Source organism: Mauremys mutica, chromosome 3, assembly GCF_020497125.1.
Source record: "Mauremys mutica isolate MM-2020 ecotype Southern chromosome 3, ASM2049712v1, whole genome shotgun sequence".
NCBI lineage: Eukaryota > Metazoa > Chordata > Testudines > Geoemydidae > Mauremys > Mauremys mutica.
The window spans coordinates 126281873-126291839 of NC_059074.1; positions in this window are offsets into that span (position 1 = coordinate 126281873).

Here is a 9967-nt window from a genome sequence, read left to right on the forward strand (position 1 = left end):
CATGAGCAATAATAGAAGCTGAATGGAGACTTGGCCCGTTGATTGTGCACGTATCTCACAACCTTTTAAGGCTACAGTGTGAGACTTAAATGAATCAACATGATGGACACCAGCAAAAGAAGAGATGGAAAACGTGGTGCAGAGAAACAGGTGTGTCTAATGCAAAAAGACTTCTCCCAGAGGACCAGATTCTGATACCCTTTACTCACCTTGAGTGGCATCTTCCTCCACAAGAGGTAGCCACCTAAGTCGATGGGAAGTAAGGTGCTATTTATTGTATGTGTATCAGAAGCAGGCCCATGCAGATAGGAACTGAAGCGCACTGTACATTTCTGGGCGGTATTTCATGTGTGCACAGGATATACAATACATCTGGAATAACTTGTTTCTCAGCCTGTTGTTATCTCCTTGTGGGTGAGAAGTTTGCTGCTTTCTAAAGCCAGTTGACTTCATTCAAAATGTCTTCTGACTCTGTCTCTTTAATTTTATTTCCATTTGGAGTGTTCCATTTCCCCCTGTTTTTTAAAGGTGATCTTTTCTCTTGAAGCAGAGAATTTGCCTGGAGTATAGATGAGTCACAGATACTGTATTTCCTCTTCTCCAGAGCACATTGCCATTCATGCCAATTACAGCTGCCTGTGATCAGCCATACATTCCAAAATATCCGAGGGGGGAAGGATATGCAAAATCAGCCTGAAAGGTAAATGACTGCAAACAAGAGAGAGAGAGAGAGACTCAGCCAGAAACAGAAAGAGAGACAGAGGACAGCTAGATGCAGGCACTTACTGTGTAGCATTTGACGGTGCTGTCTCAGCTGATAATGTTCACATATTCAGAGGCATTCTGGCATACCTCTCAACACCCAGTCAGGTGTACTGCAGGCAGCACTAAACACAAATACCAGAACCAGGAAGGGCAAACATCCAGAAAGCTCTATTAGTTTTATGGGTATAGAACTCCCTTCATATAGGGATGTTCTTTGAGACAAGCGTTGTGATAAGAGTAATAAGGTGTATTCATAATGGATTCTGAGGGACACTGTCAAGGTTGTGGTAGGGCTTCAAATCAATGTGATGCAACAGATGTTCCATGTCATGGAACTCACCTTAAGGATTGCAGCTGTGTACATTTTAAATCTTTATTTTATTTTTTGCAGCGTTTACTTAAAAAAATCAAACCACTCCCACAGCTTGCTGTGTATCCCAAATTCCTGCATGTGTGCAGTGCCAGCAGATAGGGTGCATACATGAGTTTGCTTACATGTAAGATACTGTGATTTCAATGGGACTGCTCAAGGAGTACGGTGCTACTCAGTATGCATAAGGGTATCAGAATCTGGCCTATGGGGAGTTTTTTAGTTGTGTGGGTTTTTTTAATGTAATGCTGTGGCAAAGGTGGGTTTAAAAATATGTCTATTGCTGGAGTCCTTAAGGGATAGAGGTTTAGGACCTGATTTTCCTAACCTGAGCTCTCTTTTTGTGTCCAAAGTAAAGTATGTGGATGCAAGCAACTGTAGGTGCAAATGTGAGGCCCAGTGAACAGCCAATTGAAAATCAGGTATGCATATAGGATAATTGACAAGATATGGTAAGTCTGATTGTGTCACTTTCAGTGTATCTGAGAGCTTTACATAGGGGTCAGTCTTGTAACAGAGAGCACCTCTGCAGTGATTAGTAATTACTCTGAATAGGCAGCTGGTGCCCCAGCAACAGTCTGTGTTTGACCTTCATCCATAACCAGAAGGAGATGCTTGTTACAGCCTCACTGTACTGCACTAGTTATTCCAGCAAATCCACTGCCACTTCAGCCCAAAGCAGGCTCTGTACCTGTTATTTGGAAGGAGGGTAGCAACTAATTTTACGGTTTGACTCCCTCACCAAAATAACCTATCATAGTTCAGAGGGGTAGCTAGGCATTGGAAATTTGTACACACCCTCTGGCTTCTGCTTTCCCCCCACACTAAGTATAGCCAGAATATCCAAGATAGACCTGCCAGTAAACAAAATTCTACCTTGTACACTGTGGGACCCTCTCCTCTGGGGCTCTGTGGGGCTTGAGGGGCAGAGGTGAGAGAAAAGAGGAAGGAACCACGATCCACAGAATTCCCTTCTCTGTCTCCCTGGGTATCACCACCTGAACTAGGGCTGTCTGAAGGAGTTTTAATAGATCTCCGTGCCTGAGCATATTTCTTAAGGGTGGTGAGGGGGGAAAAGGTTGCTTTGGCCTTTGTCTGGCTTTTTGTGCAGGTGCAGCATCCCACTGGATTCCAATCCTCCATGTCTCCCTTCCATGAGATCCCCTGGTTCTGAGAGAAGGTACCACCCAAGCCATCCCCAGCAGGGCAAGATTTGAAGGTAACCCGCAGGTTCATGATCTCTGTGTATCCTCCATTTGTGGGAGGAAACAACTTGGTTTCATGTCACCACCAATGCTATGGGTACAGCAAGCTGCACGTTATCCAGCCAGCATGTTCCTCAGAGGCCTTGTTAGGTGCTAACATATATTGGCCCTCAGAAATTAAAATTGTACGATGGCATTTTGCAGACTGCCAACCAAACAAATGCTCAGAAGGATGCCTGCAGCTTCCAAAGGGTTGACTCCAAGATTGCCGTTTGAAGACAAGACTAATGAAATCTAAATTGGGAGAGGACGGTTTGAAGTCTCTGAACTGTGGCTGGAGATCCCCAAATAACACTGTGCACGCTCACAGGTCACAGCCTGAGAGATCAGTTATTGTCAATTACTCCTTTGTTCAGCAAGAGACTTAATTTCAGACTTGACTCCATCAGCCAGAGCCATGGGACTGTTTCTAACAGTATAAATGGCAGAGTTATCAGAAAAAGAGCCCTGTAGCTGTGCAGAACTTCATTCCCTGGACTTTCCTCTCCCCTTCAGAAGAGTTCTCACTTTGTAGCCTTTTTATGGACCCTTTTCTTTTAATGGTTGCTATGGTTGACTTATGCTAGCTGAGGATCTGGCCCTTAGAGTTAATTCTTTGGGCCAAGTGCTTGAAGCCATACTTGGAAAATGGGTTAAACCTACTGTAAAATAACCTAGTGGATGTAAAAATCTTTACTGAGTCCCAGGAGGGGAGGGGAGCCTTATCTAAAGAACAGCTAAGTTCAAAGGAAAGAGAGTGAGTTAGAAACTAGCATGTGGGTTTGAAAAAAAAAGCTAGACAGGCTATGAATACAAGCGAATCCTTAGCTACTAGTACAGAGATAATACTCAGGGACAAGTGCTGGCCTTCAAGGGTATTTGATTTGTTAACTCTCAGTTCTTTAACTCGCCCACAAGAATGAGCCTGTCCGAGTTTTCAGGAAATCTGCTATAACCTTGTACTGTACGTCTGTGGCTAATGGCTCACACATCTGACTTCTCAGAGCCTTAGAGAAACAGTGTAGCGCTAACGGCAGCAGGCTGTTACAAATCCAACCCCCCAGTCAGCTTGAGTGTCAGTCAAGGATTTCACGGGAAAATGAGTAACTTGGAAGCCGACACCACTCATGGCTTCGGTTTTTCATTTTGGGTCAAAAGTTTCTTTAAACTCTCCGTGTATCTCAGAGCCAGACCCAGCCATCTGGATACCTTATGGAAACCTCCCATTAACCTGCCACCACACTCCAAATGGGCTGAACAGGACAGTGCCAATGCTCTGTACAGAGAAAATCATTGTAAAGCAATTGTATGATATGATGAAATCCTACATTGATCAGCTGTGTGGAATGGAAACATTCTAATTTGTGCAAAACTCCCTGCAAGTCCACCACACACAGTTTCTCTCTCTCTCTCTCTTTAAATCATGAATCATAGGCTGACATTTTCAAACTTGGGTGTTAGGAACCTAAACAAAAGTGGCCTGGTTTATTTTCACAGTTGCTGAGCAGCCACAAATGCCCACTGACGCCTCTGAAAATCAGGTGACTTATTTACATTAGGTGCTCAATTATGGATGTACATGTCTGGCTTAAGGTATGTGCATTGGCTGCAATACTGTTTTCCATTATTATGCCATTCTTCAAAGCTTTACTGCTTGGCAAACTTGTCCATTACATATCGTTACTGAAAAATCAACATTGCAACTACTTTCTACACATTTGCTACAGATGTTCACACTAGTGAACTATGTCTGTTATTATTAATTACAGCATCCACAGTGTGCTAAATGCTGGACAGACATGGAAAGTCACAGTCCAAAAGCCTATGTTCTATGAAGAAAAGAAATGGGGTTAGGTCTGGGAACAGATAAAACATACAGACGTGTTATATAGGATTACGAAGTGTTCCTCTATCTAGTCATTATTAGTTGGCTAGTTTCTTGTAGACATACCATCAGAGTAAGTCTCTCAGAGACAGCTCAGGAAGGATATCTATGCCTAGGAAGCAGTGTGAAAGACAACATGGAGATGATGATGGGAGAAGGGAACGAACTGGATATCAGACATTTGGTGGGCTGCAGGAAGGGTGGAAATGAGGTAAGTAAAGTAGGGAGGGGAAAAGCTATGCAGGGCTTTGAAGACCAGGACAAGAAGGTTGGTGGAGAAAGAGGGAACCAGCTGAGGGTTTCAGAGAGAGAGAAATGAAATGGTCAAAACAACAGGCAATGATGAAGATCTGAGCAGCTGGTTTTTGTATGCACAACGAGGTCAGTGTGGATGTCAGGGAGTCCAGTGGGGAAGAAGTGATAGTAGTTAAGATGGGAAGTGTTGAGAACCTGAATGAGAGTTCCAGCTGAAGGGGCAGAATAAAGATGGAGTCTTGAAATGGTGTGGAAGAAAGACGAGTGAGATTGGGACCTAGAGTGCTCAGATACCAGGGCCATAAATGCCTGAAAAATGCTGGTAGATGGAAGAGTCAGTAGGAGCTTCAGCTACTCTCTATCCCTGCAAATTAGTTGGAGCACCGGCAGCTTCTACTGATTCCCAGGGACTGTGGATGCTCAGCACCAGAGGCCAGTTTTACTAAGTGTCTAATTTGGAACTCAACTTTGAACATTTTGGCATAAGTTTGGCAGATATATGCATAATAGTTCTCCAAATGCTGCTATGTGAGGTCTCTACCAAGAGCCATGAGCCAATTGGTCATCATAATCATTGTGAAATGTATGTATGGATCATATTAAGGAATTATGTATCTAAAGTAAAAATATATGTTCTTAAGGTCTGGGATGCCTATGTGCATAATGAGCCAGATACCAGTTGAAAGATTGGAAAATCTACAAGAAAGAAAATCTACAGGAAACAGCAATCTACAGGGGGATGTCCTGTTTATGATAAAAACGAAAGGTATATCAGGAAATACAAAGAAACATGGGGTATCCTTCACTGAGGAGACAAGCTAACAGCGTGTTTGTCTTCTGAAAGGAGGGTCACTGGCTGGAAGGACTTCGGGTGAGCATTTCTCTATGAGACATGAGAGTATCTCGTTAACTAAGTCTAGGCTCTAGAATGCATGTTAGGATTTCATTTTATATGTAACCATTTGTTTGCAATATCTCAACTTGCTGTCACTGAAATCTCTCTGCTTTGTTAAATACACTTTTACTTTATTTCACTATAGACACCTCTAAGTGCTGCGTGTTAAGCAGATCCGTGATCTGGAGTGGAACTGGTAAGCTGGAGTGTTCTGTTCCTTTGGAAGCAGCAAATCTGTGACTACTGTGAGTGTCCAGTGGCTGGACAGTCTAGGGAGATGCTTAGACGGCTCAAGGGTTGGAGTGTGCCTATGGCTAACCTGTAGAGGGACAGCAGGGCCTGCATAAGTACAGAGGTGAGTGCATGGGTTGCCTGTGGAGTTGGGGAGCTGACCCCCCAGCAGACACAGTCAAGGCTTCTTCATGCTAAGGGCAGGTGGCAGGTGCCTCACAGCCCCAGGTACCCCTGGGAATCATCACAAGTCTCCCTTACTCTCACCTGTTGAAGGCATTGTACTCTGGATAAATAATTAGAGTCATTAGAGCAGAGAGACTGGACCCTGGGTCAGGATGTACAGTGATTCTCTCTCTCTCTGGCCCAGTGACTGTGTAAGTATTTACATAGTGAAATAGCCTCAACTTTAGAGATTGAGAAAGAGCCGCACATCAGAATATCCCATAGCCCTGTGGTTAGGGCACCCTGATGGGAAACCCCTGTTCAAATCCTTTCTCCCCTCAGGCAGCAGGTGGAATTGACAGAATCATAGAATATCAGGGTTGGAAGGGGCCTCAGGGGGTCATCTAGTCCAACCCCCTACTCAAAGCAGGACCAATCCCCAATTTGAACCCACCCACATCTACCCCAGCCTGGGTGAGTGCTCTGACCACGAGGCAACAAGTTATAAGGGGGTCAGTGGCACCACCACTATCTGGAATGGACAAGAAAGGCACACAAGTGCCTAGCTCCCTTGGATCATGCTGGGGCTTAGGCATCAGAAAGGTAATGAGCTTTCTGGCACCATCTATTGGCTAATGGGAGGAATTATTGCTACAGAGAGAGCTTCATTTGCATAAGCTTTCTACCCAGAATTCTTTCAGTCACAGTCACCATAACTAAGCACAAACTCAGAACTGGTTGGGTACTGGAACTGAAGTATTAGTAAAGGCTTGTGTGTTATGGGAAGGACTGTTTGTTGATATTGTAGATTCCTGTAGTAGAGCTGACTGAGCTCCAGTTAGGTTCTTCCTAACTAGCTACTAAATAAAGCTATAGTTACTATAACTGGGTTAGGTATCAGAGCCTGAAGATAGGACCCAGCAGTACTTTCTAAGGAACTGGACAGAGGCCTTTCAGAATGTACCTCAAGACTCTTGGATTATGCTATCCACTGACTCCAAACCGTGAGTTGGGGTTAGCAGATGTCATAGAGGGAACTGATGTGGTATTGGGGTTAGCAGATGTGGAAGGGGGAAGTGATGTGGTAAAGGGATGTTTGCCTATTCGATGTTCCTACTGGTGGGTAGGGAACTGGGTTAGTAGCCTACTGCAAAAGTTACTATGGGAGAGTATTTTACCTATCCTTCATATAAACATATTGTTGCTGTATTTTCCCAAATAAAGTTTTCCTTGTTTCATACACAGATTCAGTACTTGGAAGTGAGGAAGTTTTGCCTAGTAAGAATGCCCAAAGAAGGTATTTAGTGATTCCAGAAATTCTACTATTAGCTTGAGCTAGTGGTGTTTGTGAATTTTAGGAGGAACTCATAGCTCTTTGATCCCAGTCCCTGCTGCTCCCAACAACACCTGGCAAGAGGAATATGTAACAATTGCTAAATGATAGTTTTCCTGCTGTTAAGATTCAGGTTATGATCTGTCTCTGACAATAACTGAAATTTGGCTTTGTGCACTAAAGAACCCTTTATTTACATAGCACTCAAATTTATTGCTACTATTTTATTTTAATTTCTTTGAGTGTGAGAATAAGGTTGGTGCTCATGAAGGGTGCCAGATTGACAGCCCTAGAAACTGAAGAAGTAAAGCAAATACTCACTGGCTGAGTGAACTTCCCCAGATTGCAGGGAAAATTGATCTCAACCTTGAAAAAGAAGAACAATTGTCTGCTCTGGTGATCCTGCTACAGCTATAACAGTCCCTTTGGGCCATGGGAAGCTAGCACAATTTAGAAGAGCTTTCAGGTACAGAGTAGTCCCAGGATAAAGGGGCTCCCTCCTTAGCTGTGCTGAACATTGGGTGCAGCCAAGAGAGAATCTGCTCCATAGTTTGTTTTTCCATAATCCACTCCTCTGTAGAAAAGGGCAAGCTATACAGACTTAAAGAAAATCTTCAGATTAGCAAATCAGCTGTGCCTTTTGGCCCAGGCGATAAGATCAACACTTCATTCTTTCATATAGCCAGTCATCTAGGTACATCTATTAGCTTGGATTATCTAGGTCTCACTGTATCTCCAGACTGTGTATTATTACAGCTTTTACGCTGATGAAAATATGATGAAACTGACCACTGTAGCTCACTCCCTTGCGCCTCTGCTGCCCCTTTCATTCCCTGGACACTATCTTTAAGCCTTGGTGGTGCATTAGCAGCAGTTTTCTTCAGTGTTTGCAGGTGTGAAGTGGAATCCCAGTGATCCCAGAGCAGTGGATTTAATACTCCTCCAGTGTTAGCAGTGATGGAAGCCCAAGTGAAGACCAGCCACCAGCATTTTAACCATTCTTTCATCTAGGCTACTTTAACAGTGGTTAAAACACTACTGCTACTGCTGGTGGAGCTGCAATGGTGGGAAGTTTTAGGGAAATAAATCTAGTGAAGACAATGCCAATCGGTCAGTGACTCAGCTGGGGTTTAAACTCAGAGGTCCCAATTCCCCTCTGCTGTTATGCTGGCATAGTTTCAAAGTAACACCATTTAACTCAATGGGGCGACAGTGCTGCAAACACAGTGCAAGTCAGAGGAGAATCAGGAGCAGGACTTCCAAGCTCACAAGCCCTTTGCTCTAACTCCTTGACCATTGGCTTCTTACCATTTTTACCACCTTGGATTCCACGTAACTGCAAGGAGACAAAATGGGAACTGTAGCTTTGTTTGAGATGAGGGAGATGGATTCCAAACAGGGTCATCCCAGGTAATAAAGCTAGGCAGATAATAGGGGCATTCATGTCAGCAAATAGTGTCCTCTCAGTGCCAGGTGATTGACGCAATATATTGACCCTTGGACACTCCAGGATTGGCACCTGGATGCTTAGATACCCTAGATGAAGGCAGGATTTGGCACACCTCTTCCCCCATCCCTGCTCACAGCCCCTTCATGTGGTTTGTTTGTGTCTCATACCACTAGTTGCTGCTGTAGATGCACCACAGAATGAGCATGTGAAGGATCTCATGTGTCGGGTACCTGTCCCTTTAAGACTTTTTGTTTATATACTGTGTGTGTATCTGTTGTCATGAACCCAAAGTTCTCAAACTAAGATGCTTTTAGAATTCTAGAATGTAAGAACTTTTTGACCTTCCTGTTGTGTGTTGATTCTATTATTTTCTTTCAAGTGAAAAATTGAAGCATTGATTAAAAATGTACATATGAAATGTGGAGATCTCCTTACAGACTTTAAAGGTTGTTTGGCACAGGAAATATTGCTTCCTGTAATTGAATATGGTGATATAACTTACAGCTGCTCAGCCACAACTTTGCACAAATTATACATATTACACCCCTGCTTAATTAGATTTGCTGTTTGGAATTCTTTATCACCTCACATCACCATAATCGTTTGACCAAAATCAGATGGATTTACACCTTGAGCCAAAGTGGCTTTATGAAGTGCATGTATAGATTGCTAAGTGTTGCTCTGGGAAAGGTATTTTTAGCAATATCTTTCTGAATGTGGATTTAGATCCTCTGATACACTACCATCCAAAGGTGATGAGGATAAGGGCCATATCCTCAGCATGTGTACATTGGCATAAGTCTATGGATTGACTTCAGTGGAGCTATGCCAGTTTAAATCAGCTGAAGATTTGCTGATAAAGAACAAGTGAGCATGAACAGGCTTCTCAGTGATACTAAAAAAAAAGTTTTACGATTTTTTAAAAAAGAATTCCACTCCTTTATTGAACAATATGTAGGTTTATGCTAAGGAGATTCACTTGTGTATTAAGATTATTTTATCAGTTTTTAGTGACTATATTTGGTGGGAGGCCATTGTAACCCAGCTCTGGTACCCTACCCCCCATGTGCCTGGAAACAAGACATTTAATCTGCACTGCTTTCATTGGGTTTAATGAGCTCAGTAAATAAATGTGACTAGAGATAGCCATCAGGAACGTTAATAGTAAATTATTCTAAGAAAATTACTAGCAGGATAGGGAACCTTTTGCACGTTGGTTCAAAATGTGGTCCAGGTCACAGGTTCAAGTATGGTCCAGGCTGATAGAGGATATAGCAGGATGTGGTGGTTATCCAGATGCCAGGTTGAGAGGCGCTGTAGAAAAATCAAAGACCGATAGATCCATATCTGAAATGAGTTGGGGTTTTCAGTACA